This window comes from Rousettus aegyptiacus, unplaced genomic scaffold, assembly GCF_014176215.1.
Source record: "Rousettus aegyptiacus isolate mRouAeg1 unplaced genomic scaffold, mRouAeg1.p scaffold_m13_p_9, whole genome shotgun sequence".
Taxonomy (NCBI): Eukaryota; Metazoa; Chordata; class Mammalia; order Chiroptera; family Pteropodidae; genus Rousettus; species Rousettus aegyptiacus.
In genome coordinates this window covers 87,098,843-87,111,514 of record NW_023416312.1, presented here as the reverse complement: position 1 = coordinate 87,111,514, position 12,672 = coordinate 87,098,843, and the positions used below count along the sequence as shown (strand labels likewise).

The 12,672-nt window shown below is 38.0% G+C and overlaps 1 protein-coding gene across 6 annotated transcripts in view; it reads right to left on the bottom strand.

Moving 5' to 3' along the window:
* The window catches only part of FHL1 (four and a half LIM domains 1), a 57,832-nt gene that overhangs the window by 34,528 nt on the left and 10,632 nt on the right, over positions 1-12,672 (bottom strand). For all 6 annotated transcript variants that reach the window (XM_016127508.2, XM_016127499.2, XM_016127498.2 and 3 more), the window contains exon 2: positions 2,483-2,556. The gene's annotated coding sequence lies outside the window, so the exon portion shown is untranslated. The remainder of the gene's footprint in view (positions 1-2,482; positions 2,557-12,672) is intronic.

Genomic DNA, 12,672 nt, shown 5'->3' with positions numbered 1-12,672 from the left:
ATTCCATAACTAACAGGCAGCCAAAACAAAGTAATTTCAAGCTATCGAATTATAAACTTTATCTATGACAAATGCTGTGTGTGCATAAAATGGGACACATTATCATTTGAAAAACAAAAACAAGAACAAAATATCCTCCCGTGGAAACTGCAAAGTCCATTTTCCTAAACTGTTCAATTATTCCAAAATAATATTTAAAAAACAGAGTGTGAAATATACCATTTACATTTGTTTTCAGTTTGGGGGCATTTGGGTCTCAGGCACAGCTGCATTCCCAGCAATTACTACATATTTTATTATTTGCACATGCATCTATGGAGGTAGCATAAATTGCAGGCTTGAAGAACTGACTGGATATAAGGATTCTGAATTGTACCATGAACCCAAACTGGTCTACTCAATACTGGGAAATTTAATTTAAAAAGGCAAATCAATTTTCAGTTTCTTCATCTGGAAAAGGGAAAATAATCTAGGACTGTCCCACACTTGAAGACTATCAGACCAAAATGTATTATTATTTTTGTTTGGCTCACTCCTACATTCCTGGCCTGGTACACAGTACAGCTGAATGAATGAATGAGAGGAAGAAAGATCACAAGATACAACAGTATTGTGACTGTTGAACTGTTTTACATCAGTCCTATATGTTTCCATCACAGTGAAACAGAATTTAACAGATTCTATTTAATAACTCACCTAAGAAACTCACTCCTCAAAAAGAAAACCCAAGTTTGGTTCCAATTATAGATGTCTTTGGGTAGTCTTAATATCACAAAACTACTTCAAATATGTGTTCAAAAAGCTTCAATTAAAGGTTCCATTTTAAGAATATAGTCTTGTACACACAATTTCTATTGAACTTTGGCACTGATGAAGTTTGTCAAAGTGGCAGATGCTATAGAATGACCAAGGGCATAAGATGTATGTGAATGGCCAGGTTTCACCTAGTTGGCATTTCCAATTAAGTTGATGGGAGGATGCTTTACCTTTCTGTGTACCTCCTTAAACAATCTAGTCTCTGTTTCCATGGAAAAATAAAAATAAGAGCCATGAAAGGGCTCAGGGCTAAAAATCTCCATTCTTTATACAGAGCACTGTGCTTTCCAACTGCCCTAGGAATGGTTTCTCTGAGGAGGGTGAGAGAGTCAGTCTCCTACTTGAGCCAAAGTAGTTCTGATTTGGTGTTCTCTGCTGTGGTTAGACCTAAGATTTTTTTTTAAAATAGGTTTATATCATTAAATTTTTTTTCAAAACTGTTTTAGATAAATGGGCTTAGACCCAAAGATGGAAGAGTCAATCTATGGCAGCTGAGAGAATCTGCTGAAGCTTCTGTCATCAGGCTAAAGTAAAGCCCCAGGTCCTAGGAAGGGCTTCCAACCTCTACCATAACTGATGAAATTGACAAAATTCACATTAGACAAAAAATTCAGATTAGTAAAAAGCTGTCCTACTTTTTTACTCTTTAAGGTTTAATACATTCAGGTATTTGAATACATATTTTTTAAGCTGTGAATTATTCTGCAGCAAGTTGATGTAATCATAAAGGCAACTATCACCACCTAGTGAGAGTACACCCTAACTGAAATAAAAGAACTCATACCAAATGTGGGACTGTGCCTGAAGTTGGGTGAAGTGCAGAGGAAGACAAAACCTTTTGGTGGATGAAGCTGGAAATCCTAGCTGGTCCGGTGCTGACAAATGTTACATCTTCTTATAAACACATGGAGACTGGGACCCCTTTCCACTGTGCTTGGATGAACCAGCTTTGAGATGTCCCCCTTTCATTATTTTCAAAGGGAATATCTAGTCTCTCAAAGGGAGAAATAGGTAATCTGGATCATCACAGAGTAGACAGAAGCCACAGTGGCTAAATGAAGAGGACAGAGGATGCCTATCTAATGTATGTTAAATGACAGGGCTGGTCTGTCTCGCTGCTCGCACCAATGTAGCGGTGCTCTGAACTTTAGTACTAATCAGAAAAAAATCTACTGGCCCATGTTAATATAAGCCAATGGAAGCACTCTTTGGTGTTCCTAACACCAGATTCTACAGAGGCCTCCTGCACCTTGGCTCCTTTCACTGGCAGTTGACTGGGTCAGCCCTACCTCCTCGCAGTTGTCAGCAAGAGTCTCCTCCTTCAACACCAATATTTGCTTCCTGAAGCTTTCCTGCTCCCTACTGTTCATGCTGTGACATGAGTAGATCTTTATTTTCAGGCAGACTATCTAACAATTCTGTTGTGCTTGGCACATCTACTTTCCATGCCCCCAAATTAAAAGCAAATGAGATTTGTTTTTCCTTGAATAGGCATTCCCCAGAGAGCTAATATTTAGGGTAAGCAGTGATAATGGTTGGGTCAATTAAAATAAACCCTCTTAAATCTACTGTACAAATAAAGCTATTTGTACAATGTTGACCCTAACACCACAAATTGGAAGGCTGGAGAGCAGTGTACGAATTTGTGGCAATTAGTAAAACTTACCTCACACTGGATGTGTGGAGAATGGGATGTATTCGACAAGGGGTGGATACAGTTGTCAACAACTTCCAATGTGCCTAAGTTAGGAAAAAGAATCAAGAGGCAAAGTTACCCTTTTAGAAGAAAAGTTTGAAATTCTAAAAAAAAAAAAAAAGTCAACTTCTTTTGAAATGGCTCATGGTAATCCAAGCCATTCTACTTTGTATTTACAACCCTTTAAAGCTAAAGGAAAACTGCCAACATGTTCTGCATATTTCCCCAGATGTCTGTTTATCACATAACATTCTCACCGGCAGTGGATCTGGCCACCTCATTATCAAGCTGTATTAGCTCAAACACTCAGCATTGTTAGCGGAGTGAGCTCATGGCCTATTTCAGTTTTAAATTAACATTTGGCAATCACCCGGGTAATCAAAACAAATGACTCAGTCGTTTAGATTTATTAGTTGAGCCTTTTCTTTCCCTCTCTTTTGACATCTTTAGAATATTTTGCCACAGGAGGCTCTCGGATCCAGACAAAATGTGGAGCACAAGTCACCAGAGGAATATTTAGAGGTGTTGCCATGGTGACGAGGTGCCATGTGCCCGATGAAGTTATCTCCAATCAACAACAGGATTAGGATGCAGGCTGGTGGGCAGGCTCATCCCTGTGCGGATGGTTCTGCATCACTAGGAAACAGGTGTGCCCTGTGCTTTTCCCATCACCACACAGAGACAGTACAGCTCAACCCCACAGGCACGGTCACCCCCATTAGATCTGCTCCTCTGCCATTATTCAGAAAGGGCTGTCTGGGACTAAAAAGACAGGAAGTGTGATCACTATGTTACCCCAATGTGTGAAATCCTGAAACTCATACCAAAAAGTACTTTTATATCAACTGTGAAGTGTTTACCAGCAAATGAAATCTGAGGAAAAGAGTTCCCTGAGCGCAGGGCCCATCTGTTCTGTTCACTGCTCTAATCCCGTGGCCAGAACAGTGCCCGGAACATAGGAGGCTCTCAAGGAGTATCTACCAAATGAAACAGGGCAAACATAAACCAAGGATTATAACCAGGCTCAGAACTGAGCCCCTCCGGCCCCCCCATCCGTTTTCAGGCTGCCTACCAAACAAGCCATGATTAGAGATTTTAAAATGTTAATATACTGGAAAATAGCTGGTCCAGTTACCTAAACAGGCTAATGGGTTCATCTGTTTAGAGATCTTAATGACAAATGTCATAATTGAAGATAAGTCTTCTGAACTCAAAATGGACAAGCCTGCTGACTAGAGACAGGGTTCCCCTGTGTCAGGTCACAAGCCCCGTAGAAAGCGAATGCATGCCAGTGGTGAAGAGCTAATTTTCAAAGTGAATGTTTGAAAGTGACTTCAAAGGAACCCCTTCTAGTCCTCTTCCTACCTAGACTTAAATAGATAATATTTTCATATTCTATCCTATGAATATGCATTATTTCTTATTAGGTGTTGTTTGTCCTACAGGACTTCAAGTTTGTTGGTGGCAGGGACTGAAATCCCTTATTTTCTATCTGCCAGTGCTTAGAATGGTGTGCATATATAAAAGGCTTTGCTCAGTCTCATCTCCCACCACTCACATCCTGCTCATATGGAACTCACTATATCTAGAAGTTGGTGCCACACCCTTTCCTGCAGCTGCAGCAAGACTGCAGAATGGCACAGCAGTTCAGAGCAAGGGCTCCAGAATCAAAATGCCTGGGTTCAAATACTGGCTCCACTTCATATTAGCTGTACAATCTCTCTTGACATCATAATGGTGACCTACCTCAGCTGTAAGGTAGCAAGAGGGCAATGCATGTAAATCACTTAATAATGCCACACACATGAAAGGTACTCACTGAATATGATATCTATAATTATCACTACACTTACAGCAGGCATAGTACAAATGTTATCAAATTTGGATAACCATTTCATATGCTGCCACAAATAGTACCACATATACCCCTCTTTAAATTCAATCTAACTTAAACTTGAAACCTGAATCCATTACACTTTAGCCTTAATATACTATTTCATTTTACTTACCCTTCCAGAATCAATTTTTCCTGGAGATGGATTCAATACATACTGGGCTCCAATTGAAGGAATCTGGTTATCTGCTTAAAGAACCAGAATAGCTTCCTCCCTAAGACCCCAACCCTGCAAATACCTTACCTGCCTTATCTCTGTCTGCTCCCCACCTCTATAAGTTCAGGCTTTGAGGGGCCCCCATGGGCGAGGGGCAGAGAACTTGTCTTTTAGTAACCACACCAAGACTGGCTCTCCCTATCAGAGTAAGTCCTTGCCTGTCATGCTCCCTGACACCCTCCAGAGGGCAGAAGAGGGAAAGGCCCAAAGGCTGAGCAGACAGGGCTCTCACACTGGGTTCCAATTTGGGCCCTGGCCAGGGAGTCTTTGGTTCCACAGTTTATGGTTTCACCATGAATAACTAGACTGCACAGAATGATAAAAATGTTCAGCGAGATTTTAACAGCTTTTGTAGTTCTGTTCCACTTTACTGTCTGTGCTAGTGTATCTCGCTTAACATTTAGTTGGAGTTGGGAGGATGAAGACACATAGCAGGTAGAGTTATGTGTATTTTTGAATCTCCAGTGTGTAACTGTGCCTCTGACCAGATGTAATACAAACTGTGTTGATGATATTGCGCAAGAATAAAAACATAACAGCGGCCAAATACACTGGGTAAAATGTGATGACAGCGAAGTAATCCAAAATAAAACCCAAACACTTTAGGGTCAGTCATACTTAAAAATAAATCATGTTAATCTTATCCCACCCTGACAGAATTAATAAGTAAAATTAGACAAACCATTTACATCATTCCAGAAGAAGCCAGTAGCTATGTTCTTGTGACATTTAACATACACAATCATTCTCCTTCAGCTTTAACAATAGTATTGTGGCCACAGACACTGGAGAGTCTATCACTACTGTCGGCCAAGCTTAAATGATCCCCAAATCACCAATTGGGTGAATTGTGTGGAAAAATAAAATCCAGAGACAGCAGCTGTTTGAATGAGCCTAAAAGACCAGCTGAATCAATCAAAATGGATGAGCCCTACAGATTCATTGTCTCCTCTAAATTCTTTAAATGCGATTGTCATGGTAACCGTTCCTTAATCATGTCGTTCAGAATATTCTCTCCCACCTAAGAAACCACAGAGCAGTGAGCCCCAAATATCTTAATTAGGTACACTTGTGATGGTAACGGGCAGCTTAGACTTCTCAATTATTCTACTTTTATTCAAATGCTTACACTACCATGATAGTCGGAAACACTGGCGTATACAGCATTCGAAAGACATTTTAAATATTATCATAAAACATAATAAATACAAGTGAGATGGTCACTGGCTCACTTCTTTTAACATAAGAACTAATAAACTGGTTCTTATTCAGCAAAATAATTTACCGCTATAAATAAATGGTTCAGATAAAAGATGTCTCATTTTTATTAATTTCAACATAATCAAGATCTGTAAAATAATCATATCTTTAACAATGTTAAATTAATAAAAACAAAAGGATATTACATTATAGTAAAATAATAAAATCTAATTTTGCGTCCTTACATTAAGATTTAGTATAAAGTATATCTGGTGTTGTGTATCTCATGATATACTCTATACTATGCCTAGAAGGTCATTTATTCCGCACTATTTTCTACATTTATTTTATATAGTATAATCATAATATTCTTCATGATTTGGAAGAGAAAGGTTGTTATCTTTATTCAGTTTGGGAAAAGATAGGTTATATTTTTAAAAGGTATCTACTAGATACACGCTACACGTTTAAAGTTGGGATCACTCTAAATTTTGCTATAGTTTTTTACAGTTCCTTCAGAAAACTAAAATGCGCAGCGCTTTACCAAAGTTACAGTGGTTAGCCATTTAAACCTTGCTCTGGAATATATGTAATACTTCAAAACATCGAATTTGCTTTATAGGTTTCTAAACTAGTAAATAAAAAAGTGTCTTTCTTCCCCAATATGACACAACCTATAAACTCACTAAAGATGGAAAGATAAGCAGTGCCTCCACCATGCCCCAACTAAACATTCAGGAACTCTTTTTTTTATGGGCCACTTCTGGAGGTAAATTTAAATAATTTTTTGGTCATAAAGGGGTAATAATAAAATATATTTATTTTTGACTGGAGTATTAAAACATTGAGACTACTTTTGCAACAAAAGCAAAAATAAATAAGTGGAACTATATCATACTAAAAGCTTCTGCACAGCAAAGGAAAACATCAATAAAATAAAAAGGCAATCTACCAAATGGGAGAAAATCTTCACAAATCATGTATCTTACCTTATCATACATCAAATTATATATGATAAAGGACTAATATTCAAAATATATGAAGAACTCATACAATTCGATGGCAAAAAATTTTTTTTTAATCAATCTGATTAAAAAATAGGCCAAAAGTCTGAAAAGACATTTTTCCAAAAAGACATAGAGAAGGCCCACAGGTACATAAAAAGATGCTCAACCTCACTAATCATTGGGGAAATGCAAATCAAAACCACAATGAGAAATCACCTCACACCTGTCAGAATGGCCATCATCAATAAATCAACAAACAGCAAGTGCTGGTGAGGATGTGGAGGAAAGGGAACTCTTGTGCACCACTGATGCAAGTGTAAACTGGTGGAGCCACTATGGAAAACAGTTTGGAGGGTGCTCAAAAAAATAGAACTATCATATGATATAGCTATTCTACTTCTGGGTATTTATCCAAAGAAAAACACTAACTTGAAAAGATATATGTACCCCTATGTTCACTTAAGCATTCGCCAAGATATAGAAACAACTTGTGTCCATCGATGGATAAATGGATAAAGAAATTGTGGTACAATACATAATAGAACATTATTCAGCCATAAAAAAGAACAAAATCTTGCCATTTTCAATGACATGGATGGACTGCGAAGGTATTATGCTAAACAAAATTAGTCAGATAAACACAAATACCATATGATCTCTCTTGTATGTGGAACCTAAAACAAAACAAAACAAAGCAAACAAAAATAAGTTCAAATACAGAGAATGGATTGGTGGTTGGCAGAGGCAGGGAGTGGGGGGTGGGGTGAGAGAAATGGGTGACAAGAGTCAAAAGGTTTTAAAAAGACCATAGCGATTTTTCTGTGTATATTTTTTGCATAATTGCTGGCTAACGAGCAATTGAAAATATAAGAAAAATATAAAAGTAAAAAAAAACATTAAGAATGTTGATTAAAAAGCCATCAATAACAGAATAGAGGAAACTACAATGATTAAGCATTGGAAACAAATGGGAACAATGCAAAAGAATTAAATCCAATGGTAAAATCCAGCAAGAAAAATGGAGCAACAAATATTTGCTAAAGTCAAAGTTAAAACCTTGAAATTCTTGCCCTTTGCCCTAATGTTCAATGGTATTTTTGTTTTGTTTTAAAAATATGGAGATTGATGTCTTTTCAATGACAATTACGACAGCTCCAAATAAAACAAATGATAATATAAATATTCACTTAATTGACTGATAGACTTGAATTACTCATTGCCAAGTTTACAACTTTCCCAAAACTTCAAGCATTCTTTCATTAAGAGAAACAGGGTTATTTTTTCCCCCTGCCATGATGATCATGAGTAGCTTTCCGGGTGACTACAATTCTGTATTTTTATATAACTCACTGGGGAATACCCACTCCCCAAATTAGAACTCTTAAATCAAAACAATGGGGGACAAAAAAATGAGGACAGATCCATAAAACATGACAATTCTGGTAGATGCATTTCAGAGAGCACTGGCTGACCCAGAAGTCTGGAATTCCTGAGCCAGATATTCTAACACTAACCCTCACTCCCACGATCTTTACCAAGTCCCGCAAAAGAGCTTTCATACTTTTTCTTCCTTATAATCCCATTTCTACAATTTTAATTTGGCCCATTATCACTTCACACCTACACTTACTTCATCAGACTTAACTATGGGCATGCTCCCTTCTTCATATAGCTGCCAGAATAATCTTTCAAACATACTACCTTGAACATATCATGCTCCCTTTCCCCAAGAGCTTCCTCCATTGTAATCTAAAGGCCAAATTTCTAGCATGAAATTCAAGGCCTTCCAATCAGACCCAAAGCCACTTTTCACTTTCCCTCATACTCAACATTGGCTTTGGCTGACTCCCTGCCACTGAGGTTTGTCATCACTGGGGAATAACAGGTTCTTTGGCTCATGCCACCTTCACGTAAAACAGTGATTCCTGAATTAGGTGCATCTGGGGAGCCAGAACTAGTGATGTCTGGGTACCCTCCAAGTTCCCCCAGATGAATCTAATGTGCAGCCAAAGTTTGAGAACCACTACCCCAAATTCCTATAGCCCATAGTTGTCAAAGTTTAGTGGGTATCAGAATCTCTTGGGTGCGAGGGGGTCGTTAAAACATATTGCTGGGCCCCACCCCTAATGTTTCTGATTTAGTAAGTCTGGGGTGGACCCATGAATTGGCATTTCTAACAAGCTCCCAGGTGATGCTGATGCTGCTTGTCCAAAGACACCACTTTGAGAACTGCTGCCCTATAGTCATAATTAGTATAATTATATTTCACATCAGTCCATACATTGTTGGTATCTGCTCTAGGGTCAGTAATAAGAACATAAAGTCAAATTATAGGGGTTTTAAAAGTGTATATAGTATATATATATATATATATATATATATATATATATATATATATATATATATATATTATACAGAAGGTCCTCGAATAACATCATTTCATTCAATGTTGTTTTCTTACAACGTTGATGCGATGCCACAGGAACCTAACTCTTGTTTATATCAAATAGCCTACGGCAAAATTGGTTTTGTTATATGTTGTTTTCACTTAAAGTTGCAGAACCTATCAATGATGTTCAGTGAGGTCTTACTGTACATACAATAGTAACTATTATATGTGCACTTTATTTTGCAAAATTAAAATGTTCCATCTTCTGGAATCTCTTTTATTATTGCTTTATACTGTTAGTTTAACTTTTTAACATATTTGTTTATGAACCAATCCTCAGAATGTTTTAAGAGATGATCTACTCCAATTCCCTTTTTATAAACTGAGACCTTAAGAGGGAAAGTGATTTGCCCAAGGGATCAAGAACAAGATGGTTATTGGCAGAACTTGGGCTAGGATTCAAAACTCCCAATTCTCTACTCGCCACCCCACCCACCTCAGTTCAATATTCTTTCCACCACATCTTTAATGCTTCTCTAACAGCTCCAATTAGGATGGATGTCCTTTGCTTGAGGAGATCACTTTTGTTTTTAATATTCTCCACAGCATCTAGCAAGCCTTAGCAAAGTGCCCTGCACATAGAATAAGCACTCAATAAACATTTGCTGATTTCATTTTATGAAGTACTCCTCTGCCTCATACTTTATAAACTGTGTTTGGCACCATGCTTGCAATTGGGCAGCCCTGCTCCAATCAATTAGCCATAGAGTAAATCTTTCACATCAGTCCACACATTGTTGGTATCTGCTCTAGGGTCAGTAATAAGAACATAAAGTCAAATTATAGGGGTTTTAAAAGTGTAAGGAATGCTAAGTTTATATGGGGACACAATTCAACTCGATTTATGTGTCAGAAGATGTTTACAATGTACCCTAAGTTCCATTTTATACCTAACAAGCCAATGCAGCAGAGAAAACTTGGAAATTAGGGAAGTCAATGTCCTCTGCTCTGGTAGTTGGAATACTAAGGCCAATGGTCCCCTAACATCTGTGATGAGGCCCTCCTTGTTCCTTAACAGAAAACCTACAAGTAACTGAATTAAGAGTAAAGAGGAGCTAGAGGAAAAGGGAGATGAAGAGGAGCCAAAGAGCTGTGAGAAGCAGTGGGTGAGCAGCGAGGGGCAAAAAGATGCTGTCACACACCTGCCTTGCATGCCATGGCCATTACACCTCCCAAGACCTTCCAGCTATTTCTAGGAGAAGCATTACCATGCCAGGCCTCAGGACTGACTATGCCCATTTATACCTTATGATTTGGTCAGATTAATATTTTGCCATCTTTACAATGGACTGGAATTGCTGTACAATATCAAGTCAGTTACAGAATGTGGTATAATTGTGAAGGTGACCACAGGAATGCATTCGCTGTGCTACTATTTGGTTCACTACTGGCACAGAGTAACCTGTGATCTTGGCAACTGAACTGGAATCCCCAGTCTCCATCATGAATTGTGACTTGAGAGAGTTATTCCTGTTCTCCCTCTTTCCCCTTTCTTCTGTTAATATCTACTACTTCTAAGAGAGGTAGGACCACATGTACAGTATAGTCAATTGGATAGGCAGTGAAGCCAAGAAAAATTACGTAAAAGTTTGTCTAGTAATAGGTATAACAATGAGTATACATAACAGATCCATATATAACAGTTACTTCTGATAGGCAAAATAAATTTTAATAAGTTAAATAATTGAACTCTATAACCAACTCCCCTTTATTAGTATTTTTTCAGGTAACTGTATGAAGCTTTTCACCCTGGGTCTAATCACAGAACTAATGGACACGTTCCTTAAACAACCACTTCCCCAAAATCTCCATTCCTTGAGTGATCACCCTCATTCATGTTCTAATCCTTGATGGTTTGTCAGTTTTTTCTCTTCCAGTGACTTTAACATCACCACAACATTTGCTTATCTACCTCGCGTTTCAATGTCTCTCTCAGATCCAGTACTCCCACCCCTGCTTACTACCACCTACCATAGAATGGTTTGTTTCACAGCCAACTCAAGAAAGCAACATATGCTTATGGTTGCTCATAATAATCACCCAGTTCCAATTTATAGAAACCATTTACAATAAGACTTTTACAAACCTAATCTTTTCACATGGGTTTACTGACCATACTGAGTAACTGCACAGAGGTTCTGGTGTTAGGTCAATTCTTCTACAAGCCCTGCAATAGCCTTAGGCCCAAAGCAATCAAACTCTGACCTGGATATTAGCTCAAAGAGTTGCCATGAGTTCACCAAATGCCACTCTTGCTAGTGACACTACAAATCATGGGTCAAAAAAGGACTCATTGGGTTACAGGGCAGGAAATTTGTCAAGTCTGGGGCTCCACTCCATCTCAAAGATGGCACAATGCCCTGATGGTGGCAAAGTTCCAACCCAATACGAACACTGACCTGTCCAGTAACTACTGTGCAACCTGATGCTGGTTAGCAGTACAGGGCCACTCTTTCAGAAGCTAGCACACTTTTCAGGGCACCTGTGATATAAGTTATGTCACTCAAAGAGAAACACTTCTCTTATTTTACTAGTACTTAAGAACAAACACTGCACTTTAATCTACATGTTAATAATAAAAAGTGCCTGACATATTCTTTGCTTTTCTGAATCCCAAATGTATAGGTTTTTTTTCTAATTTATAGATTTTTTTTAGCAGTTTTAGGTTTACAGAAAAACTGAGCAGAAAGTACAATTTCCTTGGACCTCAGCACTGCCTCCCAGTTTCCTCTATTACTAATATCTTGCATTACTGTAGTATATTTGTCACAAGTGATGAGCTATTATTCATAAATTATTATTAACCAAAGCCCGTAGTTTAGTTTAGGGTTCATTCTTGGTGGTGCATATTCTATAGATTTTGACAAATGTTGAAGGTTTTTCTAAAAAATCCTTTACATTACATTTTGAGGAGCAATCAATCACCTTACCTGAAGACAACTTTGATTGCTTTAGTTTTATAAAAGGAAGTTTTAGAGTTATCATAATGTAAATCATTCATTTCTTTTTCATGATTCATGGTTTCAAAGACTGTCTATAACACAGCCCTGCAAACACATTTGACTTTATCCGAAAACCAACCGTTCACAACTCTCAAACCTCCAGCATGGCTCCAAACTTGAAAGGAGTCTGAAGAAATTATTGGACCACAATACAAAGAGTAAGAAAACAGCCTCTAAGATGATATCTGACATAGGGAAATTAGTCCGTTGACCACTCAGTCTGGAGATGTTTATAAAAACAGCTGTATCATGAGAAAGCAGGCTAACATAAGGAGAAACATCAGGAGGCAGAATAAGATGAGGAAGAAAATGAAAGAAGAAAAACAGTAGAAATCAGATGTGGCAGATGGAGACTGGATGTAGGACAGGGTGATAGCAATAGAACAGAAAG